Below are 25,801 nucleotides of genomic sequence, written 5' to 3' on the forward strand. Positions count from 1 at the left end.
GATTAGTCTAATGAGAGAATTTCTACATTCTAGAGAACCACTGTGAATTATTTCCTACTTATAGAGGTTGACCCTTTGCTTAGCATCAAGTGACTTATTGAGAATGGAGAACATATTGCTTAGAAAACAAGCCTTTATATTTGTATGGGATTTAATGTATCCAGAGCACTTTAGTATCCATTATTCGATTTGAGTATCACACCAGCCTTTGACGCAGCAGGGATGATATTTCATTTCCACTTGACAATAAGAGAGGCCTGCAGTGTTATCCTTCTGAAGTAGTGACACCCTAGTCTCTCACTTCCTGTCTTCTGACTGAAATAGTTGAAGTGCCTGCCCCTTCCCCAGGGCCATGACAATTATGAAGGAAGAAGCTAAGCCTTGCGTATATTTCTATCAAACACTAGAGTTTGTGTTCTGTCGGCTTCTATGAGACATTGTGTGTGTGTGTGTGTGTGTGTGTGTTATGGGTAGGAAGTATGTAGAGAGACACTCTCTATGTCTTATGTTTAAAACCCAGCCCAGAGAACTTGGAGCTAACATCCAGTTCAGCCCATTCCCTGTGGGCCGCTCTAATAGCTGCTTTCACAGTATTACTTCCCAGCTGGGTAATTTCCAAATGTATATTTACTAAGAACAAAGATTTTCATCCTGCTTCTCAGATCCATAATAGTATTCAAAGCATGGAAACAAGAGGAATGAGCAAGTGGGTGATTAAGAAATTTAAAGTGGGTGGGAAGAATGCTTTGTCGGCTGATGAAACAAAAACAGAAAGGAACTTTTTATTTATAGCTTTGGTTCTCTGCAGTTACCACTTCCAGGCCTTTCTAGTGTGCCTCACACCTTCCTGTCCCCCTACAGCTACCAATGAAGAAGGTGGTCCCGAGGCTGATGTATCAATAGCTGGATTCACTGTCCAGAAATAGCACAGCTTCCCGCAGAGGCAGGGCAGTGTGGGGAGGGAGCAGGCATTCTGAAGTTGGATAGACACTCAACCACTTGGAACCTCTGTTTCTTTATCTGTAAAGTAGGATGCTAATAATGAGTTCCCAGTAATCCTGTGAAGGTCAAAGTGGAGTGGTGTAACTGTGTCCCTCTAGCACAGTGGTTCTCAACCTTTCTAATGCCGTGACCCCGCAATACAGTTCCTCATGTTGCGTTGACCCCAAACCAAAAAATAATTTTGGTGGCTACTTCATAACTGTAATTTTGCTACAGTTATGATTCGGAATGTAAATAACTGATATGCATTATGTATTTTCTGATGGCTTTAGGCGACCCTGCTGGAGTCGCAACCCACAGGTTGAGAACCGCTGTTCTAGAAAGTAGTGCTCAGTAATCTTAGCCCCCTTCCACTTAACAAGAAAAAGAAAACACCTTGTTACAAAATTTTTAAAGAATCTAAGACATGAAGAGAAGAATTCTGGCCTCACAGCTTTATTGATAGAGGGGTCTGCTGACCACCCTTCCCATCACACTGTTCGCTGACCTGACTCAGCTCTGACCTCAGCCCATCAGCGCTGCTAAATGAGTGTACCCATTAACACAGGGCAAGGATAGACTTCCCCAGTTACAACGGACAGAGACTACTTTGGTTTTATCTAGTATTTAATCTCATTGGAAATACTGAGAAAAAAAGGAATTCTCACAAATCTGAGGGGAAAAAAAAAATGCTGCTTTCGAAGGACTTCTAATTTCTCCGGGAAGCTACAAATTTGAAAAGTGAGTTTTGAAGTTCTAGCTATGCTTCTTACCTTCGGTAGAGTTTTATAACCCTTTGGTCATCGCTGTGCTGCAAAGGGTTATGTTATTACGGTAATAAAGAAATGTTAGTTTCTACTTTGCTTTCACATTATCAAGTTCTTCCCATTTCAAAGCCATTTATATTTTCTTTCTTTAAAGGAAACTAGCTATCTTCTTGGTGGAAATATTTTGTTTGTGTATTTGTGATACCATTTCAAAGTTACAGCAGAATTGCAAGATAGTATAAGGAAATCATATATACCCTTTACACGGCTTCAGAAATTGTTTATGTCCTCTCTTTCTCTCTTTCCCTCTCTCATCGGTTTACTGACACATGAGATTAAGTTGTAAACATGGCCCTGCTTTACCCCTAAATATTTCAGTGTGCATTCCCTAATCACAGGGCGTTCTCTCATAGAAATTACATGTATTCTTTTATACCAGGCACCCCCAAACTACGGCCCACGGGCTGCATGAGGCCCCCTGAGGCCATTTATCCGGCCCCCCGCCGCACTTCCAGAAGGGGCACCTCTTTCATTGGTGGTCAGTGAGAGGAGCACTGTATGTGGCGGCCCTCCAACGGTCTGAGGGACAGTGAACTGGCCCCCTGTGTAAAAAGTTTGGGGACTCCTGTTTTATACAGTACATTGATCAAAATTATGAAAGTTAACATTGATGCAATACTAATATCTCATCCATAGTTTAGAGTCAACTTCTAGCCATTATACTAACGATATCTTTTATAGCAAGACCCAATTCAGGATTGTATGTTTCATACTCAAGTCTCTTTCAGCTCCCTTAATCTGGAATGGTTCTTCAGCCTTTCTTCGTCTTTCTTGACCTTGCCGCCTTGCCCCTTAGTCTGAATGTGTCCGGTATTTCCTCATGATTGTATTCAGGCTATGTCTTTTTGGCGGACATATCCCAGAAGCGACAGTCTCACTTTTTGGTGCATCACATCAAACTTTATGGAGAGTTACTTTGTCTTTGATGGTATGTAAATATTGTGTCATCAGATATTCACCTACTGGATTTATGACACATTTATGATTTTCTATATCCATCATTTCATCCATATTTACTTAGCAATCTAAAAGAAGAATTGTCTTTCATCTATCTGTCTATCTATCTATCTATCTATCATCTATTTATCTAATCTACTGTTTCCCTGAAAATAAGACAGACAGTGTCTTATATTAATTTTTGCTCCTAAAGACTCACTAGGTCTTATTTTCAGGATATGTCTTATTTTTCCATGAACAAGAATGCACGTTTATTGTTGAACCAAAAAAAAAAATCAACATTTATTAATATACTGTATTCATGTCATCACAAACATCAGCATAACCACTCAAACTCTGAATTCCACCAAGAATTTCTTGTGATTCTATTTCCATGTACAACAATCTACCCTGTTTCCCCCAAAATAAGACAGTGTCTTATATTAATTTTTGCTTCTAAAGATGTGCTGGGTCTTATTTTCAGGGGAGGCCTTATATGTATTTCTAAGCTTGAAAAAAATTGCACTCGGTCTTATTTTCGGGGGATGTCTTATTTTGGGGGAAATAGGGTATGTAGTTATATCAACATGAACTTTTAGATTATTATCCTATTCAATGGGTTATAATCCATTACTTTTTAAAATGTAAGTTGATGCTCACATTAGTCCCACTATCTAGTGGGAAAACCTTCACTCTAGCTCCCCATGTCTTGTTGGTATGTTTCCATGATGTTTTTTTAACCTGCACTGGCTCATCAATATATCTCAGGTTTATCATACACTCTCCCTGTCCCAGCCCTAGAATCAGCCTTTTATCCTCAGTATACTCTAAGTCAGGGGTCCCCAAACTACGGCCCACAGGCCACATGCAGCCCCCTGAGGCCATTTATCTGGCCCCCATCGCACTTCTGGAAGGGGCACCTCTTTCATTGGTGGTCAGTGAGAGGAGCACATTGACCATCTCATTAGCCAAAAGCAGGCCCGTAGTTCCCATTGAAATACTGGTCAGTTTGTTGATTTAAATTTACTTGTTCTTTATTTTAAATATTGTATTTGTTCCCGTTTTGTTTTTTTTACTTTAAAATAAGATATGTGCAGTGTGCATAGGGATTTGTTCATAGTTTTTTTTTTATAGTCCGGCCCTCCAACGGTCTGAGGGACAGTGAACTGGCCCCCTGTGTAAAAAGTTTGGGGACCCCTGCTCTAAGTACACTGCTTATGGTGTAATGTTACTTCCAGATCCACTCAGCAGCAGAGCTAGCAGATACTTATATCGAATATAAACCTTGTGTTCATGCTGATTACATTTATCTCAAAGCAACGCCTCTATGGGATATATTCTGGTCTCTCCCTTTTTCTATTCTGTAACTCCCTTCACTACCACTGAGAAAACTGGCTTCCATCCTCCCGAATATGTTTACTCACTTGCTCAAGCCTGAATACACAGAAGGTAGCAAGGGCCAGACAAATGAGACCTTTAACATTTGCTGGTCATGGCTCCCACTCTAGCAAAGTGTTGAAGACTGATAAGAAACTGGTATGGAAGCCTTTCCCGTAGACTCCTCTTCGCAAAGAGAGCTCGTAGGTGTGAATTGTTGTGACTCTTCATTTGTCAGTTCTTGTTACCATCTTCACCACCGCTTAACCCTTACAGCTACACGTAGACATAGCATTTATTACATTTGCAGGCCAGAGCTATGTACTTGAATGATCCAAAGAGAAACCCCATCCTTAGATGCACTGGTAAAACTTTTAAAACATTTGGATGGGGTCCACCCATTGACTGGCCAGCAGTCAGTTGCCATACATGTCAGTAAAAAATTTCTTAGGTACCAGACCATATCCAAAGGAGAAACATGAAAAATCAGAATCTACTTTCCCTATCAAATCTGTGTTTTATCCAAGGGACCAAACCATTACAACATCATCTTCCCAATGAGGCCCTAAGCTGCCAGTGATGGTCCCAGAGGCTATGTTCGTCTTGGTGGGGTAGTTAGCCAATGTACAAATGCCGAAGCTAGAAGGGGAATTTCAAGCATGCTAAGAAAATGATAGAAAGAAGGTTAAGAAATCATGTCAAGGTTCTGGTTGGTAGGTGAGGCAAGAGCAAAATGGGGAGATAGATAAGAAATGAAGGCAGACATAACGATGAAAAGAACATCAGGATTCTCGGAGAGGGAGGGACCTATCAAATGCGAAGGAGCCGCTCACGGGAGGCCTGCTTTGAGTGGTGCTCGCTGTGAGAGGTGGTTTTAAAGAAAACTGGGCAGTTCCAGATACACTATAGTCATATCACTTCCCCTCCAGGCTGTAGACCTTACAGGTCGACCACTTTTACTGCTTCACCCCTTTTCCTTCTTATCCCCAGCTGGTTCTGTATAAGAAGCCTATGTGGGCAGACCTGCAGTGGGTCACTTTGCAGCAGGGAGCAGTGGTCATTCTGCCTCTTTCTGCTGCCTTATTGTATATAAATAGTGTGTCACACAAACAGAGAGTGTTAAAAAATAAAAGTTGGAAGGCAGTTGCTTTGGCGTTTGATCGCTTTGTTCCAATATCTGCTTGGTCACTTACTAAGTGTGTGTGTGTTTCTTGCCTAATCTCATTGTGCCTCAGTTTCCTCATCTGTACAATGGGGCTGATAGAACCTAGTTATAATGCAGTTCTGAGGATTATAAAACACCGATTAGAGTGACTGGCATATAATAAATGCTTAATAATAACTAGCCATTTGGTTGTTATCATTTTCATGATTTTTATAAACATTGTATTATTTCTGTCTCCTCAACTTACTTATGAGACTGAGAAGTAGACTATTACTGCAATTTTGCATGAACAGTCTGAGGATTGGGGAAAATAAAACTTTCTCAAGAATAGATGACTGGTGAGCGGCCAGGATGGAATGCCAGGCCATGGATTCTGGAGGTGATGTACTTTAACTGAGATCTTTCAGCCTCCACACTGCATTTTCCTCCAATTCTTAAAGGTATATGTTGGGTCTCTTGTTATATCAAAATCTTTCTGGGATGGGCCAAATGTTTTCCTCTTGAGGGTGGAGAAAGCCGAATAATCTTAACTTTGGAAGGTTCCGGCCTGCAATAAAATACTTGTAGATGCCCTGGCCGGTTGGCTCAGTGGTAGAGCGTCGGCCTGGCGTGCAGAAGTCCTGGGTTCGATTCCCGGCCAGGGCACACAGGAGAAGCGCCCATCTGCTTCTCCACCCCTCCCCCTCTCCTTCCTCTCTGTCTCTCTCTTCCCCTCCTGCAGCCGAGGCTCCATTGGAGCAAGGATGGCCCGGGCGCTGGGGATGGCTCCTTGGCCTCTGCCCCAGGCGCTAGAGTGGCTCTGGTCGTGACAGAGCAACTCCCCGGAGGGGCAGAGCATCGCCCCCTGGTGGGCAGAGCGTCGCCCCCTGGTGGGCTTGCCAGGTGGATCCTGGTCAGGCGCATGCGGGAGTCTGTCTGACTGTCTCTCCCCGTTTCCAGCTTCAGAAAAATACAAAAAGAAAAAAAAAATAATACCTGTAGACTAGGCACTTCTTGTGCCCCTCCTCTGCTTTAGCCATGGCGGCTGCGACCAGCTACCTGCTGGTGGGACCGGGCAGCCCCTGGGCCTGGTGGCACTGAGTGCTGCTGGCTTTCCGTTTGAAGGTTCCTCTGAGACGTTGAGATCACCCACTTTGGCAAACATAGCTTGGGATTTTGAGGGACTTTACATTCCATGAGGTCACCCTTGACCAGCGGAAGTGAGAAGTGGGTAAGTGCTTCCTCTTTCATTCTTCCAGTGGACAATTTGGAAGTGTATTCTGTGGGTTCCCCAAGGGGACTGGCAGGACTGAACTCTGATTGACTACTCAAGAGGCAAGAACCTGTTCAAGAGTCTTTCCTCCTTCCGTCTTTCACTCTTCCCTGTTTCCCAATCTACTTCCTCGGGATCGCTTTCCAATTAAATTACCTTCATGTGGAACCTTATGTCAGGCTTTGCTTCAAAGGGGCAGCCAGGATCCAGCATCCCTACTCCCACCCCTGCATTATATTCTCTCATTAGCTAGTGTGAAAACTTTCAAGCTTCTCTTTTCCCTTGGAGGACTTGAGGAATTCTCCTTCAGTTTTCTTTTTTTCTTTTTTTTTATTTTTTATTTTTCTGAAGCTGGAAACGGGGAGAGACAGTCAAACAGACTCCCGCATGCGCCCGACCGGGATCCACCTGGCACGCCCACCAGGGGCGACGCTCTGCCCCTCCGGGGCGTCGCTCTGCTGTGACCAGAGCCACTCTAGCGCCTGGGGCAGAGGCCAAGGAGCCATCCCCAGTGCCCGGGCCATCTTTGCTCCAATGGAGCCTTGGCTGCGGGAGGGGAAGAGAGAGACAGAGAGGAAGGAGGGAGGGAGGGGTGAAGAAGCAAATGGGCGCTTCTCCTATGTGCCCTGGCCGGGAACCGAACCCGGGTCCCCCGCAAGCCAGGCCGACGCTCTACCACTGAGCCAACCAGCCAGGGCCTCCTTCAGTTTTCTTATTAGCTCTTCCGTGCGTCCAACAGTAGTCTTGGTCCTGTGTTCCTGTGCTGGGTTTCTGACTTAGGGAAGTCATTTTCTCAGCCATTCTGTAAACTGTTGTCATAATATTTCTACCATGGGCTTGACCTGGAAATTGAGGAAAGGTACAGATATGTTCTCACCATCTGGAGAAAGTGGTAAAGAGACAGATGTGAAGATAAAGTATTTCTGAAATAAAAAAAAATACACTTTCACTTATTTGCATGTGTGTGTGTGTTTTATATTGTATAATTGTGGAAGAATTTCCTTCCTCCAACTGAGGTCTGGCTCCTTAAGGCAGTGTCTCTGCAGGTTTTCAGGCAGCTACCTGTGCCTCTAAGATAGTGGTTCTTAAACTCAAGAGAACACAGAATTACTTGCAGGGTGTGTTAGAAAACAGATTATCAGCACACCCTTAGAATTTCTGATCCAGTAGGTTTGAAACTTTTATTTTTTTTACTTTTTTATTTTTTATTTTTTAACAGAGACAGAGAGAGTCAGAGAGAAGGATAGACAGGGACAGACAGACAGAATGGAGAGAGATGAGAAGCATCGATCATCAGTTTTTCATTGCGACACCTTAGTTGTTCATTGATTGCTTTCTCATATGTGCCTTGACCGCGGTCCTTCAGCAGACAGAGTAACCCCCTGCTTGAGCCAGCGACCTTGGGTCCAAGCTGGTGAGCTTTTTGCTCAAACCAGATGAGCCCATGCTCAAGCTGGCGACCTAGGGGTCTCGAATCTGGGTCCTCTGCATCCCAGTCCTATGCTCCATCCACTGTGCCACCACCTGGTCAGGCAAAACATTTGTACTTTTAATAAGTTCCCAGATGATGCTGATATTGTTGTTCCTGGACCACATTTTGAGAATCACCAACCTAATAAAAAAGGGCAGTCGACTGCTCTTAACTCAGGTCGCTCAGAAAATATTCTCTCATCAATGCACTAGTAGAATCTTGAAAGGATCGAGGGCTTTATTACCCAGTGCTCCCAAGAAAACCTCCTTGAGACCCAATTAATTTTACTACCTTGAAGCCTTTGCCCATACCTCTTTCTTGTTCTTATGGAGTTCATGTTCCTCATTTTCACGTTGGCCTGGAAAAGTTCTATTCACATTAAAAATCAAGGCATCAAATAGTCTTTGAGATTTTCCTCAAAATTCCTCTAACTGTTGGCAGATTTACATACATAATCTTTATGAGGATCCGTTATTCACTCAGATGCCTCAACTCTGTCAAGAAAATCTATGGAAAACTTTGAAATGGGCTAGAAAACACTATTTTTTGTGTTAACTCAGCCATCAGGTTATTGTTATCTCCCTTTTCCATGATCTTTGAGCTATTTTACAACTCCAGAAAAATGTAGAAAACTGGTGTAATGCCAATGAGTCTTGCCCGTAGAAATGCAAAATAATTGTATCTGGTAGAAAGCAATTGATTGTTGCTTTATTTTTATCTATTTGAAAAATCATTTCAGAAATATATATGAATTTACATATATATATATGTGTGTACTGTATATATGTCTTTTTTTTTGTATTTTCATTTGAATTAGTTATGACATCTTACCGGTTCCCTCATTAATTAATAAGTCAAATACAATCTTTGATGCATGTTCATTGTGTATCCAAATGAAAATGATGATTATATTTCTTTAAAAAAATATCCTTCTGTCTGTCTGCCTCCCCAGCATTTCTCACTTCGAAACAATGCAAAGAAATTAAAAAATAAAAAATAAAATATCCTTTAACAATAATACCACTCTTTCACTGGACTCTAATGGCTCAGCTATAGCTACAAGCACCTCCCCCATCTCCTTGCTATAAATGTCTAGGATTCAAAGGCCTCATTTATCTCTATACCCTCAGAGTCTAACACAGTGCTGATAATGCGCATTCAATACATATTTGTTGGGTAAACTAAAAAAAAATTGTTTTAGGACCAAAGATAGCAATATTGTCACACAGAAAAGGAAGCAAAGGAGTTTCCAAACAGATGGGGTGAATAACAAAAAGATCCTAAAACATGAAATGGTACTAGAATATAAAGTACCATGGCAGAAAATGAGAAATGAGAAAGACTAGCAGAATCCCATTTTTTAAGTTTTTTTTTCTTTTTTTTTGACCGCACATTACTGAGGGATCATTAAAGACTCTCAGACAATCGTATCTGCATGTGAGAATGATTCCTCTTTCTGCCACAAGGAGGTTGGATTGGAAGAGTTAAGAGTCTGAAGACAGGTCGGCCATTAAAAATCTCCTGTAGCAAATTCGTGCCCGCATTATCTGTTTTTAGAGCATCACAGTCCTTCCTGAATCTTTTGTCCCTAAGGATGGAGTTGTTTGGGCACTAAATTCTGGCTCCGTTGATGGTCCTGATAGATCTCTGGACGGGAGCCACCTATCTATGTCTTTACAGATAGCTTTCTTATTCTCTGCTATTAATAGATGGTCTATTATGGGAACAACCGTGGTGTTAGACCTGAATCCTCATGGAGTCCACTGATTGCCTGGCCACTCATTTACCACCTATCACTTCAGTTTCTGATTGCCTGGTTCTGCCCACACTGCTGGCCTATGTCCGCAGCATGGGTCTTAACCCCTTTTCAACTCAAGTTCAGATCGTGGCCCCTTCCATTCAGTTCAGTTTGGGGTCATGTTTTACACAAGATCCAACGAAAACCATAATGAGAAGAACTGTCATTTTCAAAATGTGATGAACAGTTTTGCAACTAAGTTCATCATAGGGATTTTACATGGTTCTAATGGAATAACTGGAGATTAAATTTTCCCTAAATCTATAAAGCTTTATACAACTTTAACGTCCGATTGTTTGAAATAAAATGTAAAAATCAGATGCAATAACAGTAATTTAAGTGGTGCTCAGACTAAACTGTATGTCTGAATGAGAATGAAATGAAGCGGTTATGGAAATTACTATTTTTCCCTCTGAAGGAGGAAAAGAACTTACCTGAATTAGATTGGCTGTTGAAAATTGACTTAGCAATTTCTCCGTCTATTATGCTTCCACTTTCTCATGAGGCGAAATCCCATTATTTTGCTATTATGGCAAAGTCAGAGCAAAACTTATTTCAATGCTTTTGAATCTTAGACATGTTCTACTCTAACACTTGTTCCTCTATATGTCACATCAAACGTACACTTAAAACCTGAAAAGTAGTATTTTCAATGGCTAATGCTGGTGCTTTCTATGGTCACTTCTCCAAATTCTGTAGCCAGGTCAAAGGTGAAAAATAATTACCTGCTCTGATGTACCGTATTAGCACACTTCTTAAAATGAGCTTTTCAATTTGTTCTTTTTTGGAAGCTGGAATTGTACTCTTAATATGGTTGCACAAAACTTCAAGAATGGTGATATAAAAAAATTAAGATTATTCTTTGGTGAATAAGATAGTAGGATATTTTCCAGGAAATATTTTGCTAACCTTTGGTTTGTCTAAGTTCCTAAAATCAATAAAACTACATTTCTAAAAAATTCATATTCCATGATGTCCAGGTAACACAACTACAGTTTTTTTGGTTGAATTTAATTAAAATATCTTCAAATCAAGCCTGCTGGCAGAAAGTTTGTTGAGGGGAGGAAAGAAAGGAGGGCAGATTTGTAACTAATGTTGACTGCGCTGAAAAAAAGAGAATAAAACTAAAAATTTTACCTGAGTTAATTTTACCTGGCCAATTTTCATTTAACCTGAATAGAAAAAATCAACATAAATTTACATGTCTCATGTAATCAGCAAAAATAGAGAACTTAAATTGTAAACAGGAATATTAAAAGCAAAGAAACAGCCAGCCATACCTGGCTCAGACTTGCCATCGTTCACAGTAAATATTATTCTTTTGAAGATAATTTTTCTTTTCTTCTTTGTTTGTGTGTGTGGGGGGGAGGGTATGGTATGGTTGGAAATGAGGAAAGATAACAAAAATTGTTTTTATAAAATTTCATAATTATAACTATAATGATTACAACAAAGCTTTATTTTATGGCATCAGAAAGATGAGTTAAAATGGAGTTATGGTTAACTTTTACTGTTTGAGAGATTGAGACATAAAAAAATCTTCTAAGAAGTGCATTATTATGTAATAGTTAAAATTGGTTATTTGTGAAATACTTCAATGGTCTCTTGTAGCTTCTAAGAGATTTACAAGGGGCCCCCATATATTTTCTTACAAGTTTACTTTGGTATGCTTGATTTGATTTTAAAATACACATTACTAAGTAAGAACCAGTCATTGAGGAGATGCAATAACAGACTTCGATATTTTGAGAGTTTGAATTTGGGTGTTCTAAATTATTCCTCTTCTGAGTCAGATTTACCTAGACTTTGAATAAGTTAGTTAGCTTAGTTATTATCTTGTTTGCTTTCTGTCAAATAGAAAACAATGCATAAAGTTTCTATCTACATCTAGAATAACAGAGTAAAAGACAATAGAGTTCATTTATCTTGTTGAATTCAGTTATCTATTATGGCTGAAAATCCATATAATATGTAAAAGATAGAAGAACTGCATAAAGAGAATTTTATTTTATTTTATTTTTTGCTACAAGAAAAGATCCCATCCCAAATCATTGAAGACAGCCTCAAATCCTGAAATAAATAAATATGCTAACAGTGATCTTTAGGGCCCTTACATGTTTAGTAGTTTTACTTTAATAGATATTATAAAAGATTTAAATGAAAATAACTTTGTATTCTCTTAAAATACAGAGAATTTTGTATTCTCTTAAGCTAGCAGTCACAGAAAATAGGTTCTTGGAGAGCTGTGTGCAAGCTGGAAAGAGATGTCTCACCAGAACCCAACCGCGCTGGCAACCTAACCTGGAACTTCCAGCCTCCAGGATAGTGAGGAATACATTTCTGTGGTTAAGCCAGCCAGTCTGTGGTATCTGGTTATGGCAGGCTGAGCTGACTAACACGCCCTCAAATGCAGACAGTAAAAATGGTAAGGAGGAGAGGGAAAAGGAGGGAGGCAAGAGAGTGTGTACGCAAGGCACTTAATATTTGTTTCCTACTGAGTCATCAGCGACAAGGTAAGGGTTGATTCAAAAGCTATTCCCCAGAGAAACTGAATTAGGAAGTAGTCAAGACTTCATGCTTGAGAATGAGTCCAGGGAATGAGGAGGAGGCCAGCCAGAGTCCTTCATGGCTCCAGCGTATGAGGAGCCAACCACCAAAAACCCCGGGGCTCAGGGACCAGCTACCTCTCTCCGTGTAACAGGTGAACTAGAAATGTGTCTTTCTCCAACCCAAACGGACAATGCTCTCGTGTAAAAATTAATTTACACAACAAAACAAATAAGCTAAATGAGAAAAATGATTATGCTAGTTAGTATAAATCCATCTCTTATTTTTGCAATGCCCCAGTGCATATTGCATACAATAGCTAAGCTTTGTTATCGACCCTAAGCACAGTCAGTGGAGAGTTTACTGAGGTAATTATAAGTAGCTGAAGTTCTGAGGCAAACAGCAAGCGAGACAGAGTTACTAAGAAAAATAACATTTTTTATTCAGTTGACTTGAATTTTCATCCAGGTTTTATGTGCACATAATTTTGAAATGGAAATAACTCTAGTAATCCCTTATATCATTTCTCCAAAGCCACGATTCCAGCTGCCCCAAAGCCACTTCTTTTAGAAATCTGTATTTTTAGAGAACATGATTTCCTTCCATTTTTAATATTTAAAATTTACATATAGCTGTTAATTTTCTTCCTTGGAATACAAGGATTTAGTTCTCTTAAAATTCCTTCCTCTGTCATTCTCCTGCCCTATTATACAATATAATAAAATAAAGTTCTGGGTTAGATGTACATATGTTTCATATCCAAGTGAGGAAGATAAAGCGGAAATGGGTTGGGGAAATTACTCTTCTGCAATTTTCTTTACCCAACTTTGTCCCTAAGAGATACTCCCAGGGGAATTTCAATATGGAAATGGCTCAAAGTGACCCATCATCCCGTTGAAAGAAGAGCGTTGAGAAAAAGCAGGCTGTTGAGCTAATTCACTAGTCTTCACCAGGATTAAATTGTGTATCTGATCTGACAAATATTAAAGGATGTTTCCTTTGTGGTTAACCGATAGTAGAGTTTTAAAAAATGTTTTTAAAATATATATGAATATTGTTCATGATTGGTTCAACTCTGTTCCAAATAATAAATGACTTAAAATTCATTATCAAATTTTATGATTTTAAATATAATTTAGATTAAATGAATCATAGGCTAGGCTTTATTTTTAAGTCTTTTTAAATGTAACTTATATACCATAAAATTCACCTATTTAAAGAGTACAATTCAGTTGTTTTTGGTTTACTGATAGTGTTGTGCAACCATCAATTTTAGACTCTTTTTATCACTTCAAAAAAAATCCCTTGTACATATTAGTGGTCATTCTTCAGCCATACAGAGGTTAGGCAACCATAATCTATTTTTTTATATTCAGTGAGAGGAGGGGAGGCAGGAACGACAGACTCTCACATGAGCCCTGACCAGGATCCACCCAGCAAGCCCACTAGGGGGCAATGTACTGCCCATCTGGGTCATTGCTCTGTTGCTCAACAATCAAGCTCTTATTAGTGCCTGAAGCAGAGGCCATGGAGCCATCCTCAGTGCCAGAGGCCAACTTGTTGCAATTTAACCATGACTGCAGTAGGGGAAGAGAGAGAGAGAGAGAGAGAGAGAGAGAGAGAGAGAGATAGAGAGAAGCAAGAGGAGGAGAAGTAGAGAAGCAGATGGGTGCTTCTCCTGTGTGCCCTGACTGGGACTCAAACCTAGGATATCCATATGCCAGGTCGACCTTCTAACACTGAGCCAACTGGCCAGAGCCTCTATTTTCTTTCTCTATAAATTTACTCATTCTGCTCATTTTATACATGGAATCATAGAAAATGTGGTCTTTCGTGGCTGATTTCTCTCACTTAGCATTATGTTCTTGACATCCATCAATATTGTAACGTGTCAGTACTTCACTGATTTTTATTCCTGAGTAATATTCCACTTTCTGGATATAATGCTAAGATTTCTTCTTATTATTATTTGCATCTCACTCATTTCTATTTCTCTGCAGAAATGTTCGTTTGTTGGTACATGTAGAAAACACCCCATTCACTTGTTAAGAAATACCTGAATTCCAGAGCCTTAGGGAAAACAGAGTAGCTACCCAATGGGAATCTAGAGCGATGACAAATGTCACATTGCTCTTTCCAGGAACACTATTCCTTACTATCCCTCACCACAGGCTATTTAAAGAACTCTGCTTTTACCACCTAGGTGACGGGCAGGTGCCATCATCATAGACAGAAAAGGAGAACAGGCCCTGGCCAGTTGGCTCAGTGGTAGAGCATCGGCCTGGCATGAGGGAGTCCCAGGTTCAATTCCTGGCTGGGGCACACAGGAGGGGCACCCATCTGCTTCTCTACCCCTCCCCCTCTCCTTCCTCTCTCTCTCTCTTCCCCTCCCACAGCCAAGGCTCCATTGGAGCAAAGATGGCCCGGGCACTGAGGATGGCTCCTTGGCCTCTGCCTTAGGCGCTAGGATGACTCTGGATGCAACAGAGTGACGCCCCAGAGGGGCAGAGCATCGCCCCCTGGTGGGCATGCCGGGCGCATGCGGGAGTCTGTCTGACTGCCTCCTGTTTCCAGCTTCGGAAAAAATGCAAAAAAAAAAAAAAAAAAAAAAAAGAAAGAAAAGAAAGAAAGAAAAAGAAAGAAAAAAGAAAAGGAGAACATCTGAGTTCCATTCAGACTTCTCCCAAAAGTACAAGATCTTTCTCTCAATGTCCCACTTAAGTGGAAATCTCAGTTGCCAACATTTTGCAGAAAAGGCACTCACTTTTAGAGTCCGAAAAGCAGTTATCAGAAATATAAAATATATTTAAATCCATTACTAAATCATTAAGTGTTGGATATATAGGAGTCTGTGTCTGACTCAGCCCTTTTACTGGGTTAACTTGTCCTGCTGGACTTTTAATGATGGCGTAGTCACAGTATTAGACACAGAGTGCCACTTCTGTAATTGAAAAAAATAAGATCTCTATTTATATGTAAGCACCTTTCTTCTCAGAAGTTATAAAGTACAGTCTGTCCTGTAATAAAACAGTGCTTGTGCCTGGAGCTAATTATATAGTTTGAAACAAGCCTTGCAGAAGGACATGCTATAGTATTATATTGGAGGAAATGTAGAATCCAGTAGCATACATAAAAGTGTGTGTAAATACATATTATTTCCGTTTGCTTTGTGCCAAAGGCTCTAAATTGTGAAGAAAAGCAAATTATTCACACCCTTATTAACTGAATACTCAAATGCCTTCTATATTTATCCCATTTTTCTTTTCTTTGGAAAATATTTCATTTAATATCCAATTGAGATGGAGGTATGCACAGAGAACTTAGCACTATTCGAAGAGACATAAGTAGTCCAAATGCTTTTCTTTTGAGAGTTTATAGATTAAGACAAGTAATGCAATTAAATAAATGTTATTTAACCAAGCTATTCATTAATTCCAAGACTCTGAGAGGGACTAATGATTCAAATGTTTTTTTAAAAAGATTAAGGATGAAGTGAGTCTTTTTTTCCTTGGTAACTTGAGCTAATTTCTGTCGTGATGAAGGGTGAAGTTGCCTGTTGCCCATTGGCTTAGTCAGTTCGGGTTGCTCTTGAAGAGTTCTAGGAACTAGGTGGTAATGAACAACAGCAATTTATTTCTCACGGTTCTGGAGGACTGGAAGTCCAAAGGGAGCCCCCAGGGTAGGGTTCTGGTGGGGACCCTCTCCCAGGTTGAGGACTTCCTACTTCTCCTTCTCACTGTAGGAGGGATGGGGGACCTCTCTGGTGTCTCTTTTGTAAAGACACTAATTTTATTCCTCAGTTCCTCACCCTCATGACCTACTCACCTCCCAAAGGCCTCACCTACTACTACCATCACTCTGGGGATTAAGATTTCGGCATATGGATTTTGAAGGCACACAAACATTCATTTTATAATTGCTGTTTTCTTGGCTATTGAAATAGCCCATCGAAGACTTAGCATCATGCCTGTCACAAAGTAAAACCTAGTCATTCCCCATTACAATGGGTGCATCACCACAAGGGTTAAACTGTCAAGACAGACTCATGTTCTTTTTATTTTTATTTGTTTGTTTAGACAGTTAAATTTTTTTTTTTGTACTTTTCTGAAGCTGGAAATGGGGAGACAGTCAGACAGACACCCGCACGCACCCGACCGGGATCCACCCGGCACGCCCACCAGGGGGCGATGCTCTGACCATCCGGGGCGTCGCTCTGTCGCAACCAGAGCCATTCTAGCGCCTGAGGCAGAGGCCACGGAGCGATCCCCAGCGCCCCGGCCATCTTTGCTCCAATGGAGCCTCGGCTGCGGGAGGGGAAGAGAGAGACAGAGAGGAAGGAGAGGGGGAGGGGTGGAGAAAGCAGATGGGCGCTTCTCCTGTGTGTCCTGGCCGGAATCGAACCCGGGACTTCTGCACGCCAGGCCGACGCTCTACCACTGAGCCAACCGGCCAGGGCCTAGACAGTTAAATTTAACAGGGCGACATTGGTCAACCAGAGTACAGAGATTTAGAGAAAACATCTCCACGTCGTTTGGACAGTCGATTATGTTGTATACCCATCACCCAAAGTCAAATCATCTTCTGTCACTCTACAGTTTGTTTCTCCTTAAGCTCCTCCCCTTCCCTCCATCCCCCTCCCTCTCCACCCCTCCCTTCCCCCTGGTAACCACCGCACCCCTATCTATGTCCATGCATTGTTCACGGTGCCCAAGACATGGAAACAGACTCATGTTCTTTAAATGTCTTATCCAACAGCAAACTTTGCCAACTACACTATTCACAAAAATTAGGGGATATTTCAAAATGAAAAATGAAGCGATACTCCAGTACTTGCAGCCTTTTGTCAAGTGCATTTTCACCAATGAAATAAAAGTTGGTTTTGCATCTCATTTGCATAATCAAACAACTTTCTTTGACTTGTCATTTGCTTTTCTGATGTTCTTGTTAAATAAAAAAAAATCAAATGCTTCTTTTTTTATTGCTTCATCTTCATTTTGAAATATCCCCTAATTTTTTGTGAGCAGTATATAAAAAGAATAAAGCAAGAAAGCAGCATAAACACAACATTCTTCTCTGGAGGGACCTCAAACCCTCGGGCACATGTTCTATGAAATGACTCTTTCCCTGGGTCACGGTTTGACTTCACAGTAGCAGACAGCTCTAACAGTGAACATAGAATATTGCTCTGGGGGGGGGGGGTCTGCCTGAGCATAGGCCTTCTCAGTAGTTACTCTCCTTTAATCACACCGAGAGGAAATACTGTATCCATATGACTACTTTCTATTCTCCACCCAACAATGGCCCAGGGCTCTATAAATTCCAATTTATTTATAGTTAGCAATCTGGATGCCCAAGTACATACTATTAAAAACATTTTGAAGTTATAGTGCCCTGTTAACTAAACCCAATTACAGTAGTACACTGTTTATTAGAACTGGTTGAGGTCAAACATTATAGGCACCGTAAACCATTTTCTTCCGAGAAGGAATTATGATTGATTTTTAAAAAAGAAAGTCCTCTATAAATGGATATTGATTCTTATTTTTCTCCTTTATTTTATTTTTTTACTATTTCTGCTGTGAATGTTTCTTTGCAAAAGTCTCCATGCCCCCTTTTTCACTGTATGCTTTAGGAGACGTTATTAACAGCTGTTTTCCTTGCTTTACTTTAGAATCTATGACCCTGAAATCACAGATGAGAATAGAGATGCTCTTCTGCTGCTTGCATTGTTCTGTGAATTCCTGATACTGCCTAACACCATCCCCTAAGATCTCAGTGGCTTCCCAGCCTCTTTCTTTCTGTCTTGCTCACATTACCTGAGAGTGGGTGGTCAGCTAGGACTCTGAGGAGTGCGGTAGGGCTGTGTCAGTTTGCAAGACTACACACATCTTCTCATTTTGGAACCCGGGCTGAAGGAATAGCCATTCTCTGAGGCAGGCAGTCCTCTTGGTGGAAGGAAAGTAGAAGAGCTTACCAGTCCAGCCCCACCCTGTGAACTTCCTGCTGGATATGGCAAATGCCATAGCCACGTGGCTAAGACCAAAGTCACAGTGGCAAGGAAGCAAACCAAGGGTAGGGGAGTGAACAAATAAATATAAATGATCATACACATTAGAAATTCCAATCCTTAGCGTCTTTTGTATAACTTATGGAAATCTATCTTTCCATCTCTTCCTAAACTTCGAGCCCTCCCTCTGAATATGTGATGCTCATTAATGTACTGTGTGAGGCAAGGGGCTGGGAGTGGCAGAGGTTTTGAATTACCTGTCTTTCTTCTTGCAGAGAGGGAAGCGGTATGGTGATACTCTGTTTGTGCCTCTCCTAGGAGGCACAAAGAACTACAGTCAGTTTGGGTTTTTTGTTTGTTTGTTTTTTTGTTTTATTTTTGTATTTTTCTGAAGCTTGAAACAAGGAGAGATAGTCACACAGACTCCCTGCATGCGCCCGACCGGGATCCACCCGGCACGCCCACCAGGGGGCGACGCTCTGCCCACCAGGGGGCGATGCTCTGCCCCTCCGGGGCGTCGCTCTGTCGCAACCAGAGCCACTCTAGCGCCTGGGGCAGAGGCCAAGGAGCCATCCCCAGTGCCGGGGCCATCCTTGCTCCAATGGAGCCTCGGCTGCGGGAGGGAAAGAGAGAGACAGAGAGGAAGGAGAGGGAGAGGGGTGGAGAAGCAAATGGGCGCTTCTCCTGTGTGCCCTGGCCAGGAATCGAACCTGGGACCTCTGCACGCCAGGCCGACACTCTACCATTGAGCCAACCGGCCAGGGCCAGTTTGGGTTTTGATGAATATTTTCTCCTTCATCACTCTTATTTCATATATGTGTAAGTTAATTTTTTTTGTATTAAAAATAGCAAACATACATAAAATTACACATGAAAATGTACTGCTCAAGGAAATTTTATAACTTTAGCGTAGCAATGCTATCCCAGTCTAGATCAAGAACAGGGACATTACTGGCATATCAGAGCTCCCTCCCTGGACTCCTTTGTCACCTCCACCCCCAAAAGTCACCACCCTGGTGACTAACTCTCTAGAATAGCTGTTCTCACTCTCAGTTTTCTATAATGGGAACCACACACATACAATTATACAATGGGTTTTTTCACTCAGTATCAAGTTGTGCAATCCATCTAAATTGATGTATATCAGGGGTTCCCAAACTACGGCCCGCTTGCCGCATATGGCCCCCTGAGGCCATTTATCCGACCCCTGCCGCACTTCCAGAAGGGGCACCTCTTTCATTGGTGGTCAGTGAGAGGACCACATTGACCATCTCATTAGCCAAAGGCAGGCCTATAGTTCCCATTGAAATACTGGTCAGTTTGTTGATTTAAATTTACTTGTTCTTTATTTTAAATATTGTATTTGTTCCCATTTTGTTTTGTTACTTTAAAATAAGATATGTGCAGTGTACATAGGGATTTGTTCATAGTTTTTTTTTATAGTCCAGCCCTCCAATGGTCTGAGGGACAGTGAACTGGCCCCCCTGTGTAAAAAGTTTGGGGATCCTTGATGTATATAGTTCATCCATTCTTATAGTTGTTTCTATGGGCATTGTTTGAATATGCTATGAGTTATTTATTCTATTACTGATGAATAGTTGTCTTTTTTTTTTTTTTACAGTTGTTTGGCTATTAAAAATAGTGCTTTCATAAAAAGTATTATATATTTTTTTTCTTGAACATGTGCATAGTTTCCTGTTGTATTTTCACCTAGAAGTGAGATAGATTGCTGGCCCATCAGATATGTTCAGGGTAGTAAAAATGCCAAATACTTTTGGAGGGTGTTTCTATACTAGTGTACACTGTCACCAGCAGTATACGAAGGTCCCATTCTCCCACATCTTCCTCACCCTTGCTTTAGTCTTTCACATTGGAATAATACTGGTGTATATGTCATGGTATCCCTTTGCGGTTTTAATTTTGCATAGCCCTAAACAAAAGTTATAAGATCTAATCATATGTTTATTGACTTTTTGGATATTTTTTCTTTTGCTTATTTGAAAAAAAAAAAAGGTTTATTTAGGTACGATCGATATACAACACACTGAACGTATTGAAGTGTACTATTACATATGTGTATATCTATAAAAGCATCCCATAATCCAGTCTACATTTCTAGCACCCCTACTATTTCCTCATACTCCTGTTAAAGCCCCTCCCCTCGCTCTCTCCACCCCTGCCCCATCAGTCTCATAGCCACACCCCCAGCTCCAGCCTCTATGTCTTCCTTGCTCTAAAATACCTTTTTTGGTATAGTTTTGCTTCCTGGTCCTTGTATATGCTACTTGCTTTCCAGTTCTGCTTTCTTCAGTTTATTTCGAGTCACAGTTTAGAATTTCCATATTAATCTAAGTTAATGGTAATCTAAGTGGGGAAATGATAGCTATGACTCGGAGTGGAGGGGTCAGAAATTGTTGAAACCAACTATACAACCTTTCGAGTATCTTGGGCTATTCTGTATTACCAGATATTGCAACATCATGAGGTGTTTAGTATAATGCTTTCAGCTCCTTAAGTGTCCAAAGTGGGGCCGTTTAATTCCTTGTGTCCAGTGAGAACTTTGTCTAGCACCTCGGGGCATCCTTGATGGTCCAGCATGTCTTGGGAGTCCTTGGATATAATTGCTGCTCTTATCAAATGTGGGTTTTTAATAACACAGTGAAAGATTCTGTTATTTTAGGCAAATATATAATGCCTCCGTTATTTTCTCAATTAATTGCAGAATTATGGCAGCTTTAACTGCCTCACAGACTGGTTATCAAGCATAGAGTAAGCATCACATCTTAGAAAATGTAACATTTTCATTATCTCATTATGATTTGAAAGTATATATTTTTTATTATGTCAACCACATACATTATCCTACATAGGAATATAGTTGAACACTGTTATGGTTTTAGTCTTTTTCTACATTTCCTTTAAATTCATATGACACACATTTGCTTTCTGAACTGAACTATATAGTATTACATTTTAAAAAATCCTAAACTTATGATCAATTTTTAAGAGGATGGGGTCATCTTTTATAGCTAATTAAGAAATTATTCATCAACTATACAACCTTTCGAGATTACCACTACCCTCTGCAGGTGATGCCTATCGGTTAAGTGAAATATTGGAAAAAGCTCATATTCCTTTGTTAAAGAAAGATAGGAAATATTCTGTAATTAGGTAAGGAGATACATCACACCTATTAATCAGGTTGCTTATGAACACACACAGGTATCTGAAAATCATATGCATTATCTAGCTTTGACTTCCAAAGATCACAAATAGATATTTGGGTTGGTATGAAAGAGGGACAATACCTCTTAACTATTATTTTAAAATTATGAAAATAAAGCTCATTAATCTATTTATGCATTTTAAATATAATTCTTACATCAAAACTAGGTAAGTAGAGAAAAATATATATTCTGGCTTTATGAGGATAAAGTAAAATAATAAATGCAAAACCCAATGAATGATGTATATTACCTGTTCAATAAATGATGTCTATTTCGTCCTTGGGAATAAGTGTAATAAATATCAAATTTCTCATGTCTGCTAAGATAGCTTTTCTTCTGGTAACAAACTATAGAAATGATCCCTGAAAGTATAGTCTTTGCCTTTCTTCTGAAAATCAGATTAAATTGTTTCAAACCTCATCCTACATAGCACGAGAGACAGTCCAGTCTCTGTAGTGTCAGAGGCAATTTGTCTAGCAATGGCTACGAGTAACATAAAGGGGAGCAAAAGCATCATCTTCCAAAATGCACTGTGATACGCGATGTGCTCAATTTATTGGATAAGGAGCTGTATTGTCCCAAATCAAGTTAGATTATAACCCTGTTGAGCATTCAATAGGTGAATACTTACTTGCCTATCCATGCAAACCATATGATGATCTGGTTATATTTTCATACCTTCTCATGGCAGGCATACTATAAAACTTACCACTGCAACAATGTTGGTTTGTGGGTCTGGGAGCACTGTGGCATAGCACACTTCACTTATGGCCGTAGAAGGTCTCAATATGAAACGGTGTTATAGGCTGTCTTTGACAGTATTGTGCATCTCTATGACCATTTGTGATGTTTACACTGGTTCAGAATAGGTAAAACTGTGAGTTTTAGTTCATACTTCATGTGGCTAGTGTCATGTGTTCTCTGTCTGTCTTTTTTGCAAGATGGATACCATTTGCAAGAGTTTTATGGTTACTCTCGGGAATATCAAGATATTAAATTAGGAATGTTGCTAAGGGCCCTATTATATCTCCTTAAATTCATTTATACTGATTTCTACCATATTTCTACCTCTGTGGAACACTTCAGTTGATGCTAGGTGAGTCCTAGAAGACATTAAAGAGGGTTAGGCCAGTGTATTCGTTTGCTAGGGCTCCCATAACGAAGTGCGACAGAGTGGGTGGCTTACACAAGAGAAGGTTTTTTGTCTCACAGATCTGGATGACACCTAGATCATCAGAGTCAGTTTCTTCTTAGGGCCATGAGAGGGAACGCGCCCGTGCCCCTTACCTAGCTCCTGGTGGTTTGCTGACCGCTCTGGCACTTCATGGCTTGTGTAATTATCATCCGGATCTCCGTCTTCATCTGCACAAGGCGCTCCCTCTGAATGCATGTCTGTCACCAAATTTCCCTTTTTCATAGGGATACTAGTCATATCAGATAAGAGCCTACCCTAATAACCTTACATCGATGTGATTACCTCTTTAGAGACCCTATCTCCAAATGAGGTCACATTCTGAGGCGCTGGGGATTAGGCCTTAGAAATTGGGGAAGGGGTGTTCGCAATTCAACCCATGACAACCAGTCAGCATAGTTCAGATTTCCAAAACATAGCTCTCAATGGTAGTCTAGCAGGAAAGGGCAAATAGACTTCCTCTCTGTCTGGGTGTGCTAGAAATGGGGATGGAAAGAGCTCATCAAGCAATTAGTCCCAGTATTTTAAAGCAAAATTCAGATTGAGATGGTAAGGGAGGCAGCATGCTATTTATTGAATAATAGTAACAATAAATCTCACTCCCACAGTGCCAGGAAAATGCTAACATGATTTAGGCACCTAAAGAATATGTCATCTTCTGTTGACTCTTGTTTTTGCTATTTCTTACTTTTTTTTTTTACTTTACTTTTTTTTATCTTAATTTTTTCTCTCTCTCTTTCTCCTGGTTATCTGAAATCACTATTATATCATTGTGGACAGTATCAACTTAACCATGCTGACCTTCCTCCTTTAAATTATTTTAAGGAGTAACGAACCAATAAATATCGGAGATAAATATCATTTCTGGAGAAATTTTAGGGTACTTTACGGAAAAGAAATCTACACATAAAACAGCAAAACAAAACATCCCAACAGCCTGTGCCCCTTCTACCCACATGGCATCTGTTGTCAGGATTCTCCTGGTTGGTGGGTGTGGGTGAGAGGCAGGAGGACAGGGAAGAGGGCAGATGATAGCTGTGTTTGTGTCTCCCTAGGTGCTGGCTGTGGGTTTATGACTCACTACTTCGAGCTTTCTCAGCAGGGGCCACCTCACTCTTCCGGGTAGATTTCTGCTGTGCTGTGTGGCTCGTTAGCATTGTAATCCTGTCTTTGTGCTAATACTTACTCGGATGTGCAATCCTATCAGAATTACTCTTTTCTGGAAACACATCAATTCAGAGAAATCATGTCCGATATTGGTTCTGTTTGTGAGAAAAAGGTGCCAACTAAATCAGGAATTATAACAGAACAAGCACGTCCTTCCTTCCTGCCGTCTTATTTAGAGGGAATGTGTTGGCCCAGCACCGAACACAAGCTCGGGATACATTTTTGGTTCTGCCCCTAGTCATAAAGTTGCCACACAAACAAGATAAACCGACTCTTCCACTGCGGTCATCTGATTGGTCATTTTGCGTTCCAGTTCAGAATGAACCTGCCACTGCATAGGGGAGAATCGCTCTGCCTGCATGGAGGCTTCACAGCTGATGATATTGCAGTGGGATAAAGGGAATGTAGGATATACTCAAGGCTCCATATAGGCGGGGAAGAGAATTCTCCCATTATAGAGGCCTGGTATTGTTAGGAGGAGAGGAGGCGGGGAGGGACAGGGGTTGCTTTGAAGAGAATGGGGTAAATGTCTCATAAAAGCCCTTATAAATAAACTCATTACCATAGACGAGATAAAGGTAAATCTCTTTTAAACTGGGTAAGTCTAGCCCAGTGTTGCTATGTTGTTATGTATATATCATATATCATATAAATATTCATTTCACATATATTTCGTATACATGTATGCAAACAAGAAGGTTCAATGGGCCCTGGCCGGTTGGCTCAGCAGTAGAGCATTGGCCTGGCATGCGGGGGACCCGGGTTCGATTCCCGGCCAGGGCACATAGGAGAAGCGCCCATTTGCTTCTCCATCCCCCCCCCTCCTTCCTCTCTCTCTCTCTCTTCCCCTCCTGCAGCCAAGGCTCCATTGGAGCAAAGATGACCCAGGAGCTGGGGATGGCTCCTTGGCCTCTGCCCCAGGCGCTAGAGTGGCTCTGGTCTCAAAAGAGCGACCCCCCGGAGGGGCAGAGCGTCGCCCCCTGGTGGGCAGAGCGTCGCCCCCTGGTGGGCGTGTACCCTGATTTACCAATGTCACCCCATTAAAATTAATAAAAAAAAAGCAGTGTTTTTTGTTATGTAGATAACCAAACCCATCAACAGCCAATGTATTACAGTCTAAGAAAGCCAATAGAATGAAGGTTTCTTAATCTTAGTAAGAATCCTTCGGGGGCCTTTAGAGGGGTCAGGCTCCGTGAAACTTCTGGGATTTCCTGAAATGTTATGTTCACGTATGTATGTGTTCCAGTATCTGCTACCACCTCCAACCACATGTCACAAAATATGTAGCCAAACTGGGAAGAAGTTTTCACTTAGTTGGAGAAACATAAATGTACTTAACACAAAGCACATTGTGACCGAATGAGGAGAAATGGTTCATGATGAGCTCAGTCATATAGAGATGTTTCAAAGAGGAAAATTATATTTGGCTACTTTCATTCTTCTCTTTTTTTTAGAAAAAGATTAAGATTAACAGGGTTTTTCTTCCTGATTTATCACATGTAGGTGTTTCCAGCCTATTATTCAAGAGGTATAAGGATAGGCTTTTAATCTTAAATGGTTTCCTTGTGTATAGACATTGTTTACTGGATACATTCATTGGCTCCAGCCCTTATTGCTCCCAGCTAGCCAAGATTTTCCTCAATACCCTACCAATACTACAGATTGTTATTTTAATTAATTTATTAGTTAATTGAGAGGAAGGGAGACAGAATAACTCTCACATATGCCCTAACCAACTGGGATCTACCTGGCAAGCCTCCTACCTGGAGATGCTCTGCCCATCTTGGGCCGTTGCTTAGCAACTGAGCTATATTTAGCACTTGAGTTGGAGGCTCTGTGGATCTAAATTCAGTG

The 25,801-nt window shown here is 40.9% G+C and overlaps 1 protein-coding gene and 1 pseudogene across 1 annotated transcript in view; one reads left to right on the top strand and one right to left on the bottom strand.

Annotated features, from left to right (window-relative positions):
• The window catches only part of EPM2AIP1 (EPM2A interacting protein 1), an 835,019-nt gene that overhangs the window by 684,752 nt on the left and 124,466 nt on the right, over positions 1-25,801 (top strand). The window lies entirely within an intron of this gene.
• On the bottom strand, positions 21,889-21,966 carry LOC136382635 (small nucleolar RNA U3; annotated as a pseudogene).

Source organism: Saccopteryx leptura, chromosome 10 (genome assembly GCF_036850995.1).
Source record: "Saccopteryx leptura isolate mSacLep1 chromosome 10, mSacLep1_pri_phased_curated, whole genome shotgun sequence".
Taxonomy (NCBI): Eukaryota; Metazoa; Chordata; class Mammalia; order Chiroptera; family Emballonuridae; genus Saccopteryx; species Saccopteryx leptura.